A 21410-nucleotide genomic window follows, 5' to 3' on the forward strand; every position below is an offset into this window, starting at 1 on the left:
CTGTTGCACCCTCTACAACCACTGTGATTGCTATTTGACCCTGCTGGTCATCTATGAACATTTGAACATCTTGAAGAACAATCTGGCCTTAAATGGCAATGTATTCTTATAATCTCCACCCGGCACAGCCAGAAGAGGATTGGCCACCCCTCATAACCTGGTTCCTCTATATTTTTTCCTAGGTTCCTTGCATTTCTAGGGAGTTTTTCCTAGCCACTGTGCCTCTACATCCACATTGCTTGCTGTTTGGGGTTTTAGACTGGGTTTCTGTATAGCACTTTGTAACATCTGCTGATATAAATACATTTGATTGACTTGTCTTTCAAAGATGTCAAGAAATGTACACGTTTTGTCCTCTTGTAGGAAGCAATCACTCCCCTGTTGCTGACTACAAATGATTTTCAACTGGGCTAACTCACTAACTAGCAAAGCATATGAACAAATATACAACAGGTGGGTCTAACGTTAAAATGCCTATTTTCTCTATTTCGTCTGACTGGACAATCCACTGTCTCATCAGCCCAACCAGGCAAGTTATAAACTTGATCTCCACTATAAATGCATCTAGACATTCTCACATTTATTTAGACTAACATTTTAGTTGTTTTCAACAGCGGAGATTTGTATAAACCTTGCTGTCTGTCTCTCCGACATTTGCAACATTATTTCAATACTCAAATTCGATCTCCAGCTGTCCCATAGTAATGAACGTGTCAGGACGAGACAGGCAGGCAGCGTTTCTCAGCCAGTCGAAATCATGAATCAGCTGGCATAATTTTTATGGATATATTTAAAAAAAAGCCAATTGAAAAAAGGTCAAACGAAACGAAGTGCAGCTACTATAGTTTGCAGTCTTTCCAGCTTCAATTTGAAGTTATTGTGTTAGCTGTGGTGTTGGCTAGCTCCTCTGAACAACAGTGTAATAAAGGTCACAAGAAAACAGCTTAAACAAATGCAAACGCAGCTACTTTGCTGTTATTCTGGCTGCACTAGTTGATGTAACTGTAAGCTAGCCGTAGTTGGCGAACTAGCAAGCAAGGGATAAGAACATTGCCAGCCAGTATGGAAATGGAACATTTTGAACTAACCGATGGAACGAATGACCAGCCGGCCTGGGGAGCAACCCTAGATTTGTGTCGGGACTATAACTTGTGGAAGGATGAGATACTGTGAAAAACATTCTTCCAATCATTTTTTAACATTTTTATTTCACCTTTATTTAACTAGGCAAGTAAGTTAAGAGTAAATTCTTATTTACAATTATGGCCTACACCGGCCAAACCCGGATGACACTGGGCCAATTGTGCACCTCGCTATGGGACTCCCAATCACCTCCGGTTGTGATACAGCCTGGATTTGAACCAGGGTGTCCGCAGTGACGCCTCTAGCACTGAGATTTTTATTTACCTTTATTTAACCAGGCAAGTCAGTTAAGAACAAATTCTTATTTTCAATGACGGCCTAGGAACAGTGGGTTAACTGCCTGTTCAGGGGCAGAACGACAGATTTGTACCTTGTCAGCTCGGGGGTTTGAACTTGCAACCTTCCGGCTACTAGTCCAACGCTCTAACCACTAGGCTACCCTGCAGTGACTTAGACCGCTGCGCCACTCAGTAACTAAATCCAAATAAAGTTGTTTATGAAAATTTGTCAATCATTATTTGAAGATGTTGATAACCTGTTGTATAAAAGTGATAATGCCCGAGAAGCCAGTGTTTGGAGGATATATTGGCATCCCGAGATGAAGTCGAGGGCCTAACAACACCCATGCCAATGTATTCTCTAAACACCGGCTTCTCAGACATTATCACTTAAATGTGTACACATGCAACTCTCGCTTTGATCTCAAAACAAGCGCATCTACAGTGCCTTGCCAAAGTATTTGGCCCCCTTGAACTTTGCGACCTTTTGCCACATTTCAGGCTTCAAACATAAAGATATAAAACTGTATTTTTTTGTGAAGAATCAACAACAAGTGAGACACAATCATGAAGTGGAACGACATTTATTGGATATTTCAAACTTTTTTAACAAATCAAAAACTGAAAAATTGGGCGTGCAAATTATTCAGCCCCTTTACTTTCAGTGCAGCAAACTCTCTCCAAATGTTCAGTGAGGATCTCTGAATGATCCAATGTTGACCTAAATGACTAATGATGATAAATACAATCCACCTGTGTGTAATCAAGTCTCCGTATAAATGCACCTGCACTGTGATAGTCTCAGAGGTCCGTTAAAAGCGCAGAGAGCATCATGAAGAACAAGGAACACACCAGGCAGGTCCGAGATACTGTTGTGAAGAATTTTAAAGCCGGATTTGGATACAAAAAGATTTCCCAAGGAGCACTGTGCAAGCGATAATATTGAAATGGAAGGAGTATCAGACCACTGCAAATCTACCAAGACCTGGCCGTCCCTCTAAACTTTCACCTCATACAAGGAGAAGACTGATCAGAGATGCAGCCAAGAGGCCAATGATCACTCTGGATGAACCGCAGAGATCTACAGCTGAGGTGGGAGACTCTGTCCATAGGACAACAATCAGTCGTATACTGCACAAATCTGGCCTTTATGGAAGAGTGGCAAGAAGAAAGCCATTTCTTAAAGATATTCATAAAAAGTGTCGTTTAAAGTTTGCCACAAGCCACCTGGGAGACACACCAAACATGTGGAAGAAGGTGCTCTGGTCAGATGAAACCAAAAATGAACTTTTTGGCAACAATGCAAAATGTTATGTTTGGCGTAAAAGCAACACAGCTCATCACCCTGAACACACCATCCCCACTGTCAAACATGGTGGTGGCAGCATCATGGTTTGGGCCTGCTTTTCTTCAGCAGGGACAGGGAAGATCGTTAAAATTGATGGGAAGATGGATGGAGCCAAATACAGGACCATTCTGGAAGAAAACCTGATGGAGTCTGCAAAAGACCTGAGACTGGGACGGAGATTTGTCTTCCAACAAGACAATGATCCAAAACATAAAGCAAAATCTACAATGGAATGGTTCAAAAATAAACATATCCAGGTGTTAGAATGGCCAAGTCAAAGTCCAGACCTGAATCCAATCGAGAATCTGTGGAAAGAACTGAAAACTGCTGTTCACAAATGCTCTCCATCCAACCTCACTGAGCTCGAGCTGTTTTGCAAGGAATGGGAAAAAATGTCAGTCTCTCGATGTGCAAAACTGATAGAGACGTACCCCAAGCGACTTACAGCTGTAATCGCAGCAAAAGGTGGCGCTACAAAGTATTAACTTAAGGGGGCTGAATAATTTTGCACGGCCAATTTTTCCGTTTTTGATTTGTTAAAAAAGTTTGAAATATCCAATAAATGTCGTTCTACTTCATGATTGTGTCCCACTTGTTGTTGATTCTTCACAAAAAATACAGTTTTATATCTTTCTGTTTGAAGCCTGAAATGTGGCAAAAGGTCGCAAAGTTCAAGGGGGCCGAATACTTTCGCAAGGCACTGTATTCATGACCGCTCATGCTGTAAAAACTGTCCAGTTCAAAGTGAATGGCACTGATCCATATATGGCAATGTTCTATTTGCATAGAGTATAAGCCTACTGCAGCTGTGATTGGTTATGAGTATGAGCTGAGTCATGCGTGTTAATGCAATATAATCCTACTCCCAATGCATTCTGCCTACAACAAAATATCTTGCATAGTTAGTTAGGCATGCTAATAAGTCTTGCATAGTTCGTTTTGTTTCGGTATGTTGCATTGAAAGTGGCTAATACTGCATTGATTCGATCACAAATCCAACAGTAAAAGGGAAACGTTGAAGATGTTAATTAACCAACTCTAGAAAGTTGAGTGAATTTCAATCGTGCTTCTCTGAGCGGGCTGATATTTATTCTGTGCGGCAGACCCGGGGGAGCTGCGCACGGGAACATTGCCGAACATGGTAGTAAAACAAAAACACACGCGCACACAGCTTCCCTTCATCAGTCATCTCATCTCAGTGATGTCCCTCCCGTAGACTGCCTCCTCTGTCCTTCCCATCTGTGAGACAATACAGTCTCTGTTATGTCTAGCTCTCTTCATTTCCTCTACCGCCCTACTGTCCCAGTCTCATCCATATGATTTCAATACCTCCTCTAAATTCACTTTGAAACTTCACTCCAATAGAAAACTTAACTACCTCACTTCAGCTTACTACAGAAATTCCCCCTCTAGTATCACCCTTCCCATCCCGTCCGTACCTTGGTGATCTTGGGGTGGGCACAGCGGCTGTTGCCGGTGGTGGCATGCATCCAGCTACTCTCCAGCGGGACACACTCCTGCCTCAGAGAACACTTCTTCTCCTGGACACACCAGCCACACTCAAACCTGGGGTCAGCCTTCAGACACATGCCACAGCTGTCCCTCAAAGCAGGGCACTTGTACAGGTGGGCTGGAGGGAGGGAGGAGGGGGAGAAAAAGGGATGGAGAGAGGAGTGGGGTGTGGGGGTGGGAGAGAGTTTTTTGTTAACATGCTGAAAGCGTGAAATGACACATCCAACCCTATTCACACACAAGTCACAAGAGATAAACATAAACCAATTTAGACTTGAAAAGTATATACACTGAGTGTAAAATCATTAGGAACACCTGCTCTTTTTATGACAGACTGACCAGGTGAATCCAGGTGAAATCTATGATCCCTTATTGATGTCACTTGTTAAATTCACTTAAATTCACTCCTCTAGTACTGAGATGGTAGTGCCTTAGACCGATGTGCCACTCGGAATCCCCCAAAGCCTTGAGACAATGAGACATGGATTGTGTATCTGTGCAAATGAGGGAGAACTGTAATGACAAAATATTTAAGTGCCTTTAAACGGGGTATGGTAGTTCGGGGCCATGCACACCGGTTTCGGTGTCTCAAGAACTGCAACACTGCTGGGTTTTTCACGCTCAACAGTTTCTCGTGTGTATAAAGAAAGGTCTACCACCCAAAGGACATCCAGCCAACTTGACAACTGTGGGAAGCATTGGAGTCAACATGGGTACTTTGTGTCTATGCCCCAATGAAAGGAGGCCTTTCTGAGGGAAAAGGGTAGTTCAACTCAATTTTAGGAAGGTGTTCCTAATGTTTTGTACACTCAGTGTACAATATATATACAAAGGTATGTGGACACCGCTTTAAATGAGTGGATTCAGCTATTTCAGCCACACCCGTTGCTGACAGGTGTATAAAATCGATCACACATCCATGCAATCTCCATAGACAAAAATGGGCAGTAGAATGGCCTTACTGAAGAGCTCAGTGACTTTCAATGTTTCATCGTCATAGGATGCCACCTTTCCAACAAGTCAGTTCATCAAAGTGCTGTTATTGGGAAGTGGAAATGTCTAGGAGCAACAACGGCTCAGCCGCAAATTGGTAGGCCATTCAAACTCACAGAATGGGACCACTGAGTACTGAAGCAGGTAGCACATAAAAATTGTCTGACCCCAGTTGCAACACTCACTACCGAGTTCCAAACTGCCTCTGGAAGCAACGTCAGCAAAATAACTGTTCGTCAGGAGCTTCTTGAAATGGGTTTCCATGACCGAGCAGCTACACACAAGCCTAAGATTACCTCAAAGCGTCTAGAGTGGGGTAAAGTTAGCTGCAATTGTGGAACAACGTTCAGTGAGTGAAGAATGATGCTTCACCATCTAGCAGTTCGACGGACAAATCTGGGTTTGGCAGGTGCCAGGGGAACGCTACCTACCCCAATGCAAAGCGCCAACTGTAAAGTTTGGTGGATGAGGAATAATGGTCTGGGGCTGTTTTTCATGGTTCGGGCTAGGTCCCTTAGTTTCAGTGAAGGAAAATACTAACGCTACAGCATACAATGACATTTATAGATCAGGGGTAAACAAGTAATATTTAACATGTTCCGGGTAACACAAATTTTGCTGGCAAAGGTCCGGATGGATAATGTAATTTATCGGCGAAGTAACAAACCCCTACCTCACAACCCATGCAACCCAAAACTGTTCACACCCCTCGTGTTGGCAGAGATAAAATGTTGCAGCTTTAAAGCTAATTTCCTGCAGTTCTACACATTTTGCATAGGGGAGAGATTTTTTGTTGTTGCTGTTTTAAAAAGGTAATTTCCTACAATTCTATGCATTCATCCATGTCTTATGTGTGTTTATATGACACGGGGTCGAAGCCTGAACGAGAAAAAAAAAGAATCATAATACAGACTACTGTTCAAATTTTTGATAGAAATGTCCTTGTTTTTGAAAGAAAAGCAATTTTTTTGTCCATTAAAATAACATAAAATTGATCAGAAATACAGTATTGACATAGTTAATGTTGTAAATGACTATCGTAGCTGGAAACGGCAGATTTTTAATGGAAAATCTACATAGGCGTACAGAGGCCTATTATCAGCAACCATCAATCTTAACGTCAGCAGTGAAGAGGCGAATCCAGGATGCTGGCCTTCTAGGCAGAGTTGCAAAGACAAAGCCATATCTCAGACTGGCCAATAAAAAGAAAATATTAAAGATGGGCAAAAGAACACAGACACTGGACAGAGGAACTCTGCCAGCATCCCTGAATCGCCTCTTCACTGTTGACGTTGAGATTGGTGTTTTGCGGGTACTATTTAATTAAGCTGCCAGTTGAGGACTTGTGAGGCGTCTGTTTCTCAAACTAGACACTCTAATGTACTTGTCCTCTTTCTCAGTTGTGCACTGGGGCCTCCCACTCCTCTTTCTATTCTGGTTAGAGACAGTTTGCGCTGTTCTGTGAAGGGAGTAGTACACAGCATTGTATGAGATCTTCAGTTTCTTGTCAATTTCTTGAATGGAATAGCCTTAATTTCTCAGAACAAGAATAGACAAGTTTCAGAAGAACGTTTCTGGCCATTTTGAGCCTGTAATCGAATCCACGAATCCACCACTTTATGCACTGGCCAAGTGCATAAAGTTCCCTCAGCGCTCACAACAAGCAACCTCTGACAAAAGTCCCCCTACTTCTATTTGAGGTGAAAATGATGAATCAGACACCTTATCGATAGCAACAGCTCATGGTCCTCCTGAAACCAGAAGTTTTTTTTGACTCAATTGAGGAATGCAGTCAGAGAAATGCTGATGAATGTCTTGCTCAAGCTGTGTACGCAACTGGTTCACATCTGATGCTCACAGGCAATGTGTATTGGAAGTGAAGGTCAAGCAAATCATAGAGAAGCAGACTATTGCAATCATCTCTGACGGGTGGTCGAATGTTCGTGGGCAATGAATAATTAACTACATCATCTCCACCCCTCAACCAGTACTCTACAAGAGCACAGACACAAGGGACAACAGACACACCAGTTTTTACATTGCAGATGAGCTGAAGGCAGTCATCAATGACCTTGGACCACAGAAGATATTTGCACTGGTGACAGACAATGCTGTGAACATGTTGTTGACTCAATGGAGGAACGAGTCAATGGTGGAGTCCTACCCTCACATCACACCCATTGGCTGTGCTGCTTATGCATTGAATCTGCTCCTCAAGGACATCATGGCACTGAAAACAATGGATACACTCTACAAGAGAGCCAAGGCAATGGTTAGGTATGTGAAGGGTCATCAAGTTATAGCAGCAATCTACCTCACCAAGCAAAGTGAGAAGAATAAGAGCACCACATTTTAGCCGACCAGCAACACCAGTTGGGGTGGTGTTGGCATCATGTTTGACAGTCTCCTGGAGGGGATATAGTCTCTCCAATAAACGGCCATATCACAGTTTGCCGATATGGACAGCTCCATCAAGAGGATCCTACTGGATGATGTATTTTGGGAGAGAGTGGTAAGCAGCCAGAAACTCCTGAAACCTATAGCAGCAGCTATTGCACTGATTGAAGAAGACAATGCCATCCTGTCTGATATTCAGACTCTACTTGCAGATGTAAGAAGAACAAAATCCATATTGCCCTGCCCACTTCACTGTTGTTCCAAGGAGAGGAAACTGCAGTTCTGAAATACATCACAAAGCTTGAAGACTTCTGCCTGAAGCCCATACACCCACAGAGTACATGTTGGACCCCAAGTATGCTGGCAAGAGCATCCTGTCTGGTGCAGAGATCAACACGGCTATGGTGTCATCACGACCATGTCTCGCCATCTTGGCCTGGATGAGGGCAAGGTTCTTGGCAGTCTGGCGAAGTACACTTCCAAGCAAGGGCTTTGGGATGGAGATGCAATATGGCAGTCGTGCCAACATATCTCATCAGCCACCTGGTGGAAGGGACTTTGTGGATCTGAGGCTCTTTCCCCTGCTGCCTCCATCATCCACCAACATCAGCCGCCTCAGTGCGCAACTGGTCCTTGTTTGGGAACACACAAACCAAAGCACGCAACAGGCTGACCAATACAATGGTTGAAATATTGGTCGCCATCCGGGCAAATGTGAGTCTTTTTGAGCCTGACAACAAGCCACCCTCAACAAGGTTGGAAAGTGACAGTGAAGATGAGGCCTCAGAGTCTGATGTTCAAGAGGTGGACATTGAGGAGGTCCAGGGAGAAGACATGGAAGCCTAAGAGGAAGTCAACCAAAGCTTTAGTTTCTAGACTATCATTTTACAGATGTTTGTTGAAAATATTTTGGGGAGATGCGATGGATCATTGGGGATCATTCAATATTCCCTTTCTTTTGTTGTTCAGTGAAATTTGAACATCTTGGCCATGTTCTGTTATAATCTCCACCCGGCACAGCCAGAAGAGGACTGGCCACCCCACATAGCCTGGTTCCTCTCTAGGTTTCTTCCTAGGTTTTGGCCTTTCTAGGGAGTTTTTCCTAGCCACCGTGCTTCTACACCTGCATTGCTTGCTGTTTGGGGTTTTAGGCTGGGTTTCTGTACAGCACTTTGAGATATCAGCTGATGTACGAAGGGCTATATAAATACAATTGATTTGATTTGATTTGAAATCCTCCCATGTGAAGAGTCAACTCTTTTCATTAAAGTTAAATTCGTAACTAAATTGTTTTTATTTCTATTGGAAGGATTTAATCATTTGCAATTATGTCTACTTATTATGAAGTAAAATGTTTATGTTTCTGTCTCCATTTGATAAGGCAAATATATCCAATGCAAAAAACATCTAAATTGAAATGGTATTAATATGCTTATATTTCCACCTCTGAATATTCCCCAAAATGTGTAAGCCTACACAAGAGTGATGGTTGCTGACAATGGGCCTCTGTATGCCTATGTAGATATTCAATAAAAATTCAGCTGTTTCCTGCTACATAGTCATTAACAACATTAACAACTTCTACACTGTATTTCTGATCAATTTGATGTTATTTTATTGGACAAAAATGTGCTTTCCTTTCAAAAACAAGGACATTTCTAAGTGACCCCAAACTTTTGAATGGTAGTGTACACACACACACACACACACACACACACACACACACACACACACACACACGTCAAAAGTTTGGACACACCTACTTATTCAAGGGTTTTTCTTTATTTGTACTATTTTCTACATTGTAGAATAATAGCGATGACATCAAAACTATGAAATAACACATATGGAATCATGTAGCAACCAAAAAAGTGTTAAACAAATCAAGATATATTTTATATTTGAGATTCTTCAAAGTAGCCACCCTTTTCCTTGATGACAGCTTTGAATAAAACATTTTTATATGCACTGAAGCGAAGCTCTACTTCAAATGACCGCAATAATTTGACAGAGGAATAGTTTTCAGCCCCTCAAATCCCATTGGTCACGATTTAACTTGAAAGCAACCATGGGCCAATTAAATGATACTAAATGAGTGATTTAATTACATTTACATATCAGGGATTAAGCGAGGGAGCACCATTAGATGGTTATCTTAGTTAAAATAAGGATGAGAGAGAGAGAGAGAGAGAGAGAGAGAGAGAGAGAGAGAGACAGAGAGACAAAGACAGAGACAGAGAGACAGAGACAGAGAGACAAAGACAGAGACACAGATAGAGAGAGACACAGAGAGAGAGACAGAGAGAGAGAGAGAGACCAGTTCTAGTCCTCGGTCTGCTTGGCTGGAGAAAAACCCTGCCCCCATACCAGTCTCCCCCTCCCAATCAGTCTAACACTACCCAACTCACCCACTCCTCACCACCACCACCCATCCTCCATATTGAGATGCATTGTACTCACTACTCAGGCATTGTGACATTCTGGTACATTGTGTCTGGGTCTGTATTGTGGTGGGCTTTGGCTGCAGAGGCATTAGCAAACATTTCCCTAAATGTGACATTATCTTATATCTTGCATCACAGCAGGAGCCCCTGCTTTTACAACCCCCCGCTGCCATGGGGACAACAACAACAGCAAAATGCTGGCCGTTATTAAGGCTACACAATTTCACTAGTAATTATCTGTGGAAGAAAATGTCTTTTTTTTCCTACTCCCTAGTTGTGTGTTTAATCACTATCCACCGTCTATGGATTGGTGCGCTAAACACACACGTACAGTTACAGCCTTATTCTAATATGAATTAAATATATACAAATATTATCAATCTACACACAATACCCCATAATGACAAAGTGAAAACAGGTTTTCTGAATGATTTGCAAATGTATTAAAAATAAAAACAGAAATAACTTATTTACATAAGTATTCAGACTCTTTGCTAAGAGACTCATGTGCATCCTGTTTCCGTTGACCAACCTTGAGATGTTTCTACAACTTTATTGGAGTTCACCTGTGTTAACTTAAATTGATTGGACATGATTTAGAAAGGCACACAACAGACTATATAAGGTCCCACAGCTGACAGTGCATGTCAGAGCAAAAACCGAACAGTGAGGTCCGAGACAGGATTGTGTTGAGGCACAGATCTGGGGAAGGGTACCAAAAAGATTGAAGAATCCCAACACCACAGTGGCCTCCATCATTCTTAAATGGAAGAAGTTTGGAACCACCAAGACTCTTTCTAGAGCAGGCCGCCCAAGTAAACTGAGCAATCAGGGGAGAGGGCCTTGGTCAGGGAGGTGACCAAGAACCTGATGGTCACTCTGACAGACCTCCAGAGTTCCTCTGTGGAGATGGGAGAACATTCCAGAAGGACAGCCATCTCTGCAGCACTCCACCAATCATGCCTTTATGGTAGAGTAGCCAGACAATAGCCACTCCTCAATAAAAGGCACATGACAGCCTGCTTGGAGTTTGCCAAAAGGCACTAAAGGACTCAGACCATGAGAAACAAGATTCTATGGTCTGATGAAACCAAGATAGAACCATTTGGTCTGAATGTCAAGCGTCACGCCTGGAGGAAACCTGGCACCATCCCTACGGTGAATCATGGTGGTGGCAGCATCATACAGGGGGATGTGTTTTCAGCGGCAGGGACTGGGAGACTAGTCAGGATCGAGGGAAAGTTACAGAGAGATCCTTGATGAAAACCTGTTCCAGAGCACTCAGGACCTCAGGACCAACTTAGAACAGGACAACGACCCTAAGCACACTGCCAAGACCACGCAGGAGTGGCTTCGGGACAAGTCTCAATGTCCTTGGGTGGCCCAGCCAGAGCGCGGACTTGAACCCGATCGAACATCTTTGGACACCTGAAAATAGCTGTGCAGCGACTCTCCCAATCCAAGCTGACAGAGCTCGAGAGGATCTGCAGAGAAGAATGGGAGAAACTCCTCAAATACAGGTGTGCCAAGGTTGTAGCGTCATACCCAAGAAGACTTGAGGCTTTAATTGCTTGAAAATATGCTTCAACAAAGTACTGAGAAAAAGGGTTTGAATACTTATGTAAATGTTATATTTCAGTTTTTTAAATTTGCCAACATTCATAAAAAACGGATTTTGCTTTGTACATTTTGCAATGTATTGAGTGCACATTGATGAGTGAAAATGTTTTTAAAAATCCATTTTAGAATAAGGCTGTAACGTAACAAAATGTGGAAAAAGTCCAGGGGCCTGAATACTTTCTGAATGCACAAACACATGAAGGCATGCACACATGTACACACACACATCTACTTGCTGCCTCGGTAATTGAGTATAAAAAAGTGAAGACATCACAAGAGTGTAAAGTGACTGTCTAGTCCTGAGGCTGTGAGTATGTGTGTGTGTGTGTGTGTGTGCATAACATGTGCATGCACTATTGCCTTTCTAAATCGCACACAAGGGCTGTATGGCACTGTAGTTTTGAATCGATTTTGCACATGCAACACAGTTGCCATCCACACAGTTGCCATCCACAGTTGTATTTTACCATGGCGGAAACTTAGCCAGCTATTTAGAAAGTATATTTGAACAATATAGCGTGTCAAAGCCAGAATATCACTTCCAGACTTAGCTTTCCCTAGCCCTTTTTGGTCACACTATAAATGATTTAACATGCAGTGGTAGCTTACATAAAACTCCATCTCCATGCTACTGCCCTCTCTGTGGCCGTTTACTCATGTGGCTAGAGTGCCTTGGTTAAGTGAAGCTCCCACAACACATCAGGCAAACAGTGACAATAAATGAAAGAAAATTCTTCTGGCATACCACAAGACTGTGTTAACCCTCTGAGCTAAAGCCCAGGCATTTGCTTGGGGAGCTAACACAAGTCTTCAGATCGTATGAGTGTTGTTCAACAAACCATTTGCTGTATAACAAGAGAGTGCTTACCCCTCTGAGCTAAAGCCTAGTGCTTACCTTGGATGTTGAAGGGGTTGTCGATGACAAAGTTGCCGTTCCACACCACAGATAGGTCCACGGGCAGGTCACTGATGTCATTACCCTCATAGTTATACTGAAACCATAGAAACACAGTAACGATAAGTTAAACTATAATGGTGTTATTTTGTTATAATGTTGTTAAAATGCCCCTGATGTTCAACTGACCCATTGTTGTTGCTGTCAGTTTATGGTGTGTATTTTTTATCAGTGAACCTCGCCTGAAAACACATTTCCATTTGGGGACAATAACGTTTGAACTGAACTGAACTATTGCGATGCCTTCATTTCTGTTTGGATTATTCACTTTTTTTGTTGTCTGAAAAGTTGATGAATAAAAACAAGTTTTATACAGTAATTACACTAATATCCGTTTCTAGGTTTTACATTCGTGTATCATTCATGGCTCATTTGAATATAAAGCACACAACCATAATAGACTAATAATAGAAGTACATTGGCCATCTCTTGTTTCTCTCAGTAAATACATGCTCATTTAATAGGATAGAGTTAGAGGGCAGCCTGGAAATCCAAGAACAAGTGCCATGATATGTTTTTAATAATCAAGTTCTTAATATTATTGTAGATGATTAATAGGAGTAATCCTTCTTGTTCAACATGTCTCTCTCAAGCACACATCCTAGATCAGAACTCCTACTCTAAGACACTTTCTGAATACAGAATCTGGGTAACAGATACAAGGCATGTAAGCATCTAACTACGACTTATGACCACAAGACAACATATTTGATCCATCTATCTGCCACTATCGGCAAAATTATAGAGTGGCACTCGGTTTACTAATTTTAACATTGCGGTCCAGTCATTTCACATAATATGCCATAATATCACATAGTAGGCCGTCACTGTAAATAAGAGTTTGCTCTTATCTGACTTGCAAAAAAATGTAAATCTGTAAAAGTAAACACGACACAGCAACGTGCATACAGCAGATAAGGATGCATGCACACAGCAATGTCACAGTCCATGATTGGTTGGTTCATTCATTCACCACATTGTGATTGGACAATTGTATTTCTGTCTACAGACTCTGAAATCAAATTAATATTCACAGCATACTTAAAAAATAAAAGTCATACTTTTGGACTGATCTTGAAAGACTTCTTGAACATTTCCAGGCATATTTTTGAGAGAAATATTACTTATTTAAAAGGCATTATATATTTATTGAGCAACTTTACTCAGGGTGAATGCAATGCTCACCAGCATTTATGCAACTTTCATCCAACTTTTCAGTGGTAAAGTATGTTAGCTTCTATATGGACTCCAGTAATGTAGCAGAGTTTTCAGTCGTAAGGTATGTTAGCTTCTATATGGACTCCAGTAATGTAGCAGAGTTTTCAGTCGTAAGGTATGTTAGCTTCTATATGGACTCCAGTAATGTAGCAGAGTTTTCAGTGGTAAGGTATGTTAGCTTCTATATGGACTCCAGTAATGTAGCAGAGTTTTCAGTCGTAAGGTATGTTAGCTTCTATATGGACTCCAGTAATGTAGCAGAGTTTTCAGTGGTAAGGTATGTTAGCTTCTATATGGACTCCAGTAATGTAGCAGAGTTTTCAGTGGTAAGGTATGTTAGCTTCTATATGGACTCCAGTAATGTAGCAGAGTTTTCAGTGGTAAGGTATGTTAGCTTCTATATGGACTCCAGTAATGTAGCAGAGTTTTCAGTGGTAAGGTATGTTAGCTTCTATATGGACTCCAGTAATGTAGCAGAGTTTTCAGTGGTAAGGTATGTTAGCTTCTATATGGACTCCAGTAATGTAGCAGAGTTTTCAGTGGTAAGGTATGTTAGCTTCTATATGGACTCCAGTAATGTAGCAGAGTTTTGACAACCTGGTTAAGACAAGTAAAATAAAAGGGTAGTGAAAGGAGTGAGTGAATAAGAGCGAGAGGAGAGAGAGGAGATGGAAAGGGAGAGAGAGGAGATGGGGGAGAGAGAGAGAGGAAGTGAGAGAGGGGGAGAGAAGGAGGAGAGAGAGGGGGGAGAGAGAGATCAAGAGACAGAGGACAAGAACAGTTCTGTTGCTGCTTGGCTGGAGAAAAACCCTGCCCCCATACCAGTCTTCGCCTCCCTCCCAGTCTAACACTGCCCAACTCACCTGAGAGAAATATAGGGATATAGTGAGAAAGGAGGAGTAAGAAGAGAAGAGGATGTCTGGAAACAAGGGTCTCGCATGAGACAACCACACCTAGGCATGCCAAGGAACTGTCGGCTTCACAGGATGGAGCGGGAGACAGAGATAAAAGGGTAAGGAGATGGAGTGAGTGTGTGAGAGATAAGAGGAATGCAGACGGGTGAGAGAGAGAGAGGCCCCATCGTCCTCCCGAAAAACCAATCAGAATATGGAATGACTGCAGGCACACACATACACAGTTTTAGCTGCCAAATCACCAGGGTGATTCAGGTTTGTCCCCCCACACAGGGACCTACTGTGGAGATGGGATGTAGAGGTCTGTTGTAGTGAAGACACGCACACCTCCCTGATACATTACTCACATCAGCATTTATTCATAGCAGGGTGGGGTGCCGTGGTGTGCATGTGTGTAAAGGGTAAGAGAGGGGGGCAGATCATTTAGGCCTTATAAGCACAATTCCCTCTCACCTACTGATTAAAGTTGAATCACTCCCGTGCCTCACAATAGTCAATCAAAGACAACACACACCTTCATGGTTTATTCACATACAGTGGGGCAAAAAAGTATTTAGTCAGCCACCAATTGTGCAAGTTCTCCCACTTAAAAAGATGAGAGGCCTGTAATTTTCATCATAGGTACACTTCAACTATGACAGACAAAATGAGAAAAAAAATCAGCTTGGAAAATTCCAGAAAAGTATGTCATGGCTTTAGAAGCTTCTGTTAGGCTAATTGACATAATTTGAGTCAAATGGAGGTGTAACTGTGGATGTATTTCAACGCCTACCTTCAAACTCAGTGCCTCTTTGCTTGACATCATGGGAAAATCTAAATAAATCAGCCAAGACCTCAGAAAAAAATCTGTAGACCTCCACAAGTCTGGTTCATTCTTGGGAGCAATTTCCAAACCCCTGAAGGTACAAACAGTAGTACGCAAGTATAAACCACGCAGCCATCATACCGCTCAGGACGGAGATGCGTTCTGTCTCCTAGAGATGAACATACTTTGGTGCGAAAAGTGCAAATCAATCCCAGAACAACAGCAAATGACCTTGTGAAGATGCTGGAGGAAACAGGTACAAAAGTATCTATATCCACAGTAAAACGAGTCCTATATCAACATAACCTGAAAGGTTGCTCAGCAAGGAAGAAGCCACTGCTCAAAAACCACCATAAAAAAGCCAGACCACGGTTTGCAACTGCACATGGGGACAAAGATCGTACTTTTTGGAGAAATGTCCTCTGGTCTGATGAAACTAAAAATACAACTCTTTGGCCATAATGACCATCATTATGTTTGGAGGAAAAAGGGGGAGGATTGCAAGCCGAAGAACACCATCCCAATCATGAAGCATGGGTGTGGTAGCATCATGTTGTGGGGTTGCTTTGCAGCAGATGGGACTGGTGTGCTCCACAAAATAGATGCCATCATGAGGTTGGAAAATTATGTGGATATATTGAAGCAACTTCTCAAGGCATCAGTCGGGAAGTTAAAGCTTGGTTGCAAATGTCTTCCAAATGGACAATGACCCCAAGCATACCTCCAAAGTTGTGGAAAAATGGCTTATAAGGACAACAAAGTCAAGGTATTGCAGTGGCCATCCCAAAGCCCTGACCTCAATCCTATAGAACATTTGTGGGCAGAATTGAAAAAGCATGTGCAAGCAAGGAGGCCTACAAACCTGACACACCAGCTCTGTCAGGAGGAATGGGCCAAAATTCACCCAACTTATTGTGGAAAGCTTGTGGTAGGCTACCCAAAAAGTTTGACAGAAGTTAAACAATTTAAAGGCAATGCTACCAAATACTAATTGAGTGTATGTAAACTTCTGACCCACTGGGAATGTGATGAAAGAAACAAAAGCTGAAATAATTCATTGTCTCTATTATTATTCTGGTTTCAAATTTTTAATAAAGTGGTAAAGTGGTGATCCTAACTGACCTAAGACAGGGAATTTTTATTAGGATTAAATGTCAGGAATTGTGAACAACTGAGTTTAAATGTATTTGGTTAAGGTGTATGTACACTTCCGACTTCCGAGCGAGCAAATCAGTGACCCTCTGTCTCAGTATGTGTAGCGCATCTATCTGATGCTGGCTGGTCAGAAAGAGTATGACATTGTTGCCGCCTGTAGCTTTGAATGCAAGGAAAGCCACGGAACATTTTGCCTCCCTTGATAAAAAAAGTATAAAACAAAAGCCAATCAGCTTTGAGGTATACTAAGTGTACTCATATGTAAATGGTCCTGGCGCACCAAAGAAAGTGTCAAGGGAAGCCAGTTTGGATTTGGATTAACACCAATCACACCAAATCAAAAGCAAAATGTCATTGACAGAAACAACTTGAATGGTTGCATCTCCTTGTGTGGTTGTCCTCCGGAGGCTAGCTTGCTACAATTAGCCATTTCCTAAATTATCCATGGATGGAGCTAGGGATTGGACTTCGGGTTTTACTTAGTTCTCCATACTGGCCAATGATTAACCTCTCTAGGGTAGGGGGCTGCATTCGGAATTTTGGATGACAAGCATGCCCAAATTAAACGGCCTGCTACTCGGGCCCAGAAGATATGATATGCATATAACTGGTAGATTAGGATAGAAAACACTCTCACGTTTCCAAAACTGTTATAATAGTGTCTGTAATAGTAATAATAGTGTCTGTGAGCATAACAGAGATTTAGCAGGCGAAAACCTGAGAAAAATCCATTCAGGAAGTAGTTATTTGTTTTGTTTTGTAGTTTTCTATTCAATGCAATTACAGTATCCATTGACTTAGGACTCCATTTACAGTTCCTATGCCTTCCACTAGATGTCAACAGTCTTTAGAAATCGTTCGGGCTTGTATTCTTAGAAATGAGGGAGTAAGACCAGTCTGAACGAGTGGATGCTAACGTGTCGCAGAGTTTTTTCAGGCGCATGTGCATTTCTTGTTTACCTTCTATATTGACGACGTTATTATCCGGTTGAAATATGATAGATCATTTAGGCTAAAATACAACCTGAGGGTTGAATATAAACATCGTTTGACATGTTTCTATGAACTTTACGGATACAATGTTGATTTTTTTGTCTGATTGTTTTGACTGAGTTTGAGCCTGTGGATTACTGAAGAAAACACACTAACAAAACAGGTTTTCGGATATAAAGAGAATTCATCAAACAAAAGGAACATTTATTGAGTAAATTAATGTCTTCTGATTAACACCATATGAAGATCAAAAGGTATGGGATTAATTTTCTATTTTTCTGAGTTTTGTAACGCTTCTGCTTGGCTGGTTACTGTTTGTAATAATTTGTCAAATGAGCTATGTTCTGGGCTAGGTATGTTCTGGGCTAGGTATGCTTTAGCCAATTTTTTTTTTTTTAAATATGATACTGGGGTTGGTTTAACAAGAAGTTAATCTTTAAACCTATTTAAAAATATTTTTTGTTTTCTGAATTTTTATAATGAGCATTTCTGTAATTGAATTTGGCGCTCTGCAACCTCACTGGATGTTGGCCAGACGGGATGCTAGCGTCCCACATACCTTAGAGAGGTTAAAGTGGCGATTCTGATCCAACCATACATTCATGCATTGTGTAGCTAGAAGTAGTAAGTAGGCAAAAGTTAACAATCTGGCTCATTGTTGCCAATGTAAGGAAGTTTGGCTAGTGAGCAAACATTTTAGGAGGAGGACTAGGACAACAAAAACTAAAAGTGTATACTGTATGACAGTCATAGACTGTTGAGGCAACCTGAAAGAAGAGGATGGAATTGGTGTTTCAAAACATGTGGTGTCAGTCAAAATGTTTTTTTCTACTTGCGCGCACACAAACACACACACACACACACATAAATCAGAACCATGGAGAGTGAGAGAGATAGATTGAGGGAGTCAAAAAGAGATAAAGCGCCACTTGCCCCTCCTTTTCCTCTGACAGAGACAGAATGAAGGAAGAAGCAGATAGGAAAGGAAAAGGAAGAAGAGGGAAAATAGACAGAAACCAGAACAGTAGACTAGATACAGAAGCAGAACAGTAGTAAACTAGATACAGAAGCGAAGAAGACTAGAAACAGAACAGTAGTAGACTAGATACAGAAGCGTAGTAGACTAGAAACAGAACGGTAGTAGACTAGATAGTAGTAGACTAGATACAGAAACCAGAACAGTAGACTAGATACAGAAGCAGAACAGTAGTAAACTAGATACAGAAGCGTAGTAGACTAGAAACAGAGCAGTAGTAGACTAGATAGTAGTAGACTAGATACAGAACAGTAGTAGACTAGATACAGAAGCGTAGTAGACTAGAAACAGAAACAGAACAGTAGTAGACTAGATACAGAAGAGTAGTAGACTTGAAACAGAACAGTAGTAGACTAGATACAGAACAGTAGTAGACTAGATACAGAAACAGAACAGTAGTAGACTAGATACAGAAACAGAACAGTAGTAGACTAGATACAGAAGGGTAGTAGACTAGATACAGAACAGAGGTAGACTAGGTACAGAATAGTAGTAGACTAGATACAGAAGAGTGGTAGACTATATACAGAACAGTAGTAGACTAGAAACAGAACAGTAGTAGACTAGATATAGAAACAGAACAGCAGTAGACTAGATACAGAAACAGAACAGTAGTAGACTAGATATTGAAACAGAACAGTAGTAGACTAGATACAGAAACAGAACAGTAGTAGACTAGATACAGAACAGTAGTAGACTAGATACAGAAACAGAACAGTAGTAGACTAGATACAGAAACAGAACAGTAGTAGACTAGATACAGATACAGAACAGTAGTAGACTAGATACAGAAACAGAACAGTAGTAGACTAGATATAGAAACAGAACAGCAGTAGACTAGATACAGAAACAGAACAGTAGTAGACTAGATATTGAAACAGAACAGTAGTAGACTAGATACAGAAACAGAACAGTAGTAGACTAGATACAGAAACAGAACATCAGTAGACTAGATACAGAAACAGAACAGTAGTAGACTAGATACAGAAACAGAACAGTAGTAAACTAGATACAGAAACAGAACAGTAGTAGACTAGATACAGAAACAGAACATCAGTAGACTAGATACAGAAACAGAACAGTAGTAGACTAGATACAGAAACAGAACAGTAGTAGACTAGATACAGAAACAGAACAGTAGTAAACTAGATACAGAAACAGAACAGTAGTAGACTAGATACAGAAACAGAACATCAGTAGACTAGATACAGAAACAGAACAGTAGTAGACTAGATACAGAAACAGAACAGTAGTAGACTAGATACAGAAACAGAACAGTACTAAACTAGATACAGAAACAGAACAGTAGTAGACTAGATACAGAAAAAGAACAGTAGTAAACTAGATACAGAAACAGAACAGTAGTAGACTAGATACAGAAACAGAACAGTAGTAGACTAGATACAGAAACAGAACAGTGGCAGACTAGATACAGAACATTAGTAGACTAGACACAGAAACAGAACAGTAGTAGACTAGATACGGAACAGTAGTAGACTAGATACAGAAACAGAACAGTAGTAGACTAGATACAGAACATTAGTAGACTAGACACAGAAACAGAACAGTAGTAGACTAGATACAGAAACAGAACAGTAGTAGACTAGATACAGAACAGTAGTAGACTAGATACGGAACAGTAGTAGACTAGATACAGAACAGTAGTAGACTAGATACAGAACAGTAGTAGACTAGATACAGAACAGTAGTAGACTAGATACAGAACAGTAGTAGACTACATACAGAACAGTAGTAGACTAGATAAAGAACAGTAGTAGACTAGATACAGAACAGTAGTAGACTAGATACAGAACAGTAGTAGACTAGATACAGAACAGTAGTAGACTAGATACGGAACAGTAGTAGACTAGATACAGAACAGTAGTAGACTAGATACAGAAACAGAACAGTGGTAGACTAGATACAGAAACAGAACAATGGTAGACTAACAGTAGTAGGCACCTGAGTGAAAACACAAACGCAGCACAGAGAGACAGATAAAAATATTGATGCTATGTTTAGCAGAGATCTGTGTAAAGTGATGCAGAAGGGCAACAAAAACATCTAATGTGCAACTTGCAACAATGGTTTTGGGAAACTGCTCAAAGATTTAACGACGTCCTATGAACTTTTCCTTAAATCTTTTGGTACACTGGACCCTGGTCGTCAGAAAGCAATACATTGAGACCTCCTTATATCCTCTGTCTGGTTAATGGGTCATTGCTTTCAGTGTGGTGCACTGTGTGGTGCATATGGAAGCCTTCAGCTCTCAACCTCTCTCCTCTCCTCATTATTCTCCTCATCCTTCTCTCAGTTCCATCTAGAGAAGAAAGTGGTACGAGTCTCAGCCGTGTCCTCCTCCTGTCTTCCAAACTCTCTCTCTCTCCACCTCTATCACATTTGCTGTGTCCCTCTCTCTATGCAATCTTTTTGGATCTTTGCTTTTTGCTGATCTCTCCTTCCTCTACTCACCCTACTCTCCATCCCCTACTCCCCCTACCCACCCTTCTCTCCCTCTACCCACCCTTCTTTCCCTCCCCTACTCCCTCTACCCTCCCTTCTCTCCTTACTCTACTCCCCCTACCCACCCTTCTCTCCC

General features: G+C 41.4%; 1 pseudogene; it reads right to left on the reverse strand.

Moving 5' to 3' along the window:
• The window catches only part of LOC109891379 (plexin-A1-like), a 370611-nt pseudogene that overhangs the window by 102192 nt on the left and 247009 nt on the right, over positions 1-21410 (reverse strand).

Source organism: Oncorhynchus kisutch, linkage group LG5 (assembly GCF_002021735.2).
Source record: "Oncorhynchus kisutch isolate 150728-3 linkage group LG5, Okis_V2, whole genome shotgun sequence".
Classification (NCBI taxonomy): domain Eukaryota; kingdom Metazoa; phylum Chordata; class Actinopteri; order Salmoniformes; family Salmonidae; genus Oncorhynchus; species Oncorhynchus kisutch.